The sequence below is a fragment of the Cebidichthys violaceus genome, unplaced genomic scaffold, assembly GCF_023349555.1.
Source record: "Cebidichthys violaceus isolate CVI_PGR_0920_01 unplaced genomic scaffold, fCebVio1.0.p SCAF_9, whole genome shotgun sequence".
Classification (NCBI taxonomy): domain Eukaryota; kingdom Metazoa; phylum Chordata; class Actinopteri; order Perciformes; family Stichaeidae; genus Cebidichthys; species Cebidichthys violaceus.
The window spans coordinates 3,338,852-3,341,689 of NW_027176975.1; positions in this window are offsets into that span (position 1 = coordinate 3,338,852).

Here is a 2,838-nt window from a genome sequence, read left to right on the forward strand (position 1 = left end):
ACCTGCGACACATTTCCTCGACATCGTGACCCGCTCTAGTTAATAACGTGTTTGCTGTCGCGCTCGACGTCGGGCCTCCTGACCTTAAGAATGCTGGACGGCTCCCACCACCCCCCGCCCCCCAGGCTACAGCTCTCTGAGCGTTGGAGCCAATCAAACGACCTGTTGGGGGAAAAAACAAAACTGTCAAACAGGAGGTGGCGTATTTCCTGCTGTCATAGTTCCACGTCCCCTTCAGCATCCCAGGCGGCGCCGCGCACCGCCGTTTTTTTTACGGTCGCGAAGCCGATCGGAAGTGGGTGTCAAAAAAAGAAAAAAAAAAAAAAAAGTCGCTCCGACTTTGAGTCTGACGAGTGAACGTGCAACTGGAGACACGCGAAACACTGACGCATGCAAAGCTCCCCGAAGGATGTTTTCAATTAAAAACTAAATACCTCTGGAATTGACTGTTTAATCCTTTAGCTCCAGTAGCTCCAAGCGTCTTAACACGGGCCCCCCTCCCCCCCGAGCTCGGGAGGCACCGACGGCCTCCCTTACTGCTTTTAATCAGCGACACCATCTCCAGTTTGCGTGGAGCTCGGCGGGAACATAAAGTGCCTGTGAAAGCCGAGCGCCGGAGACCGGGCGGCCATGATGGATTGGATCAGCGAGAACACTGCGAGAGACTCTGTGATTGTATTTCATCGGCTGGTACGGATCCGTCTTGCCGGAGCGTTCCTTACCTCCCCCGGACCGCATCGGTGTGAAACTTTAAAAAAAAAAAAACATCGACGCAATAATTCACCCGGAATGCGAGATCGTTTAAATCTCCATTTCCAAACGAGACACTCGAGGGGACAGAGGGACACTTTACTGATTCATATGTGAGGAAACTTTAGGAAATATTATGTAAAGTACTGAGAGCGGATCGAGTGAATAATGCAATTACAATGCAATAAACTTCTCACACCCAGAACTATTCCTCCCACTAGTGGAATGACGAACCGAGTGACTGATAACTGCTTGTGTGCAATATTGAGTTTAGACAATAGGGTTGGCTGCCTAAACTTTTCAGACACACACACACACACACACACACACACACACACACACACACACACACACACACACACACACACTACACACACACACACACACTCACACACATCATGGACTCATGATGGTCACATGCATGCCTACCCATGTTTGCATCCGAACAGCTGATTAATCGCACATTTTAACCATCACAGTGTGAGAATAAAAGTTTCACTGCCGATCGTACTTTTCTCGCTGGGAAACTGTTTTTGCTCTTCTCCCAACCCGAGCTTCGGTAAGAGTTGATTGACAGATGCTTCACCCAATCGGCGGCTAAGGACCTGTCCCCTTTTTCCAGATTGACGGCTCATCAGACGGTTCTATGTGACAAAACCGAGGGTCAAGGTTACGAGTAACATGGGCAGCTACTGTACGGAGGTTACACCTGTTCAGAATGAGCATAGGGCGAAGGTAAATGATAACGTTATGATAGGATGTGTTCAAATAACTACAATAGATGTTAGAGAAGCAATTATGACTTGTTGAACTTCCTAACAATAGCTCTAAGCAGCTAATAACACTTCATTGAAACTACTGATGCCAAGTATTTCTTTTTAATAATAAAAATGTCTTATTTACTTATTATAATTGTGTGTTTTTTATGCCAATAACCACTATAGATTACTATAATAAAGTGAAAGGATAACATTGAATATGTTCAGTGGTTTACACTGACTTTGGGGCATTTTAAATACATTTCAGGTAAAAATAATAATAATCTGAAACCTCTCCGGCTGCTTAACTCAACAAAACGACGACAAAAACCATCGTATCGGCCAATACTGCTCATCGGCATCGGCAAAAAAAAATAAACAGGATTAAGGATGCTTGCACCATTGTTTTTCTGCTGATCCAGACCGTGACTTCTGCGATCGCCGCGCCGCTAGTTTGCGTCTAAACCCGCATCCGCCTCGTTCTCCTGAACCGATGCGGCGTCTCGTTTTGGTTCTCCTGCTCCACGTGGCCTCGTGTTCCACAGAGAAACCGGGAGCCAAAACCAAAAGACGGAACCTTCCCTTACCCGTTAATGCAGCGCATGACGCAACTACAGGTGCAGTTATGAAACCTAAAGCCAAGAATCCAAACGCGTTGCGTTTCCACGCTGCAGCGTCTCTGCTGCTGCACTAAGAGACACGAAGCGCTCGCTTCATCCGCTGTCTCAGTCTTTATGAGATTCTCATCTCGGTTCTCCGCGCTCTTTGCAAAAGCTCTCCTCTTCACTTTCAAGAAAGAACAAAAAAAAAAGACTTCTTTTCTCTTGTGTACTTTTTGTAAGTTTTTTTTTTCTCCTTTCTTTCTCCCAATTGTAAATCACTTTTATGCCCACGGAGCACACAGCAACCTCTTTTCTTTCATCCCTCTCACTCGGTTCCTGCGTCTCGACTAATAACTCATCTCTGCCCGTTTGTTTGTTCAATTATTTGTTCATGCTTTCATATCATCTTTCTTCTCTCTTCCGTCACTTTTTATCTTCCTCCCTCTCACTCTGCCGTCTCCCCCCCTCCCACCCCCTTCCTGCAGGTTATTTCTCCTCCAGGAGCCAATCTAGCTGTGATTGATCCACTCATCTCTTCTGCATTAGAGTGCCAGAGGAACAAAACCGTAGTATTAACAGCACCAATAAAACTGATGATGGTAATAAAGAAGCACAGCAGCATTATCTGCGCCGCTGATATAAGTAATGGAGACCGAGTTATCTCGGGATGGATCCCTCGCTTTTTCCCCACCGGTTCCCCTTCGCTCACAACGAAATGCTAAATAAAA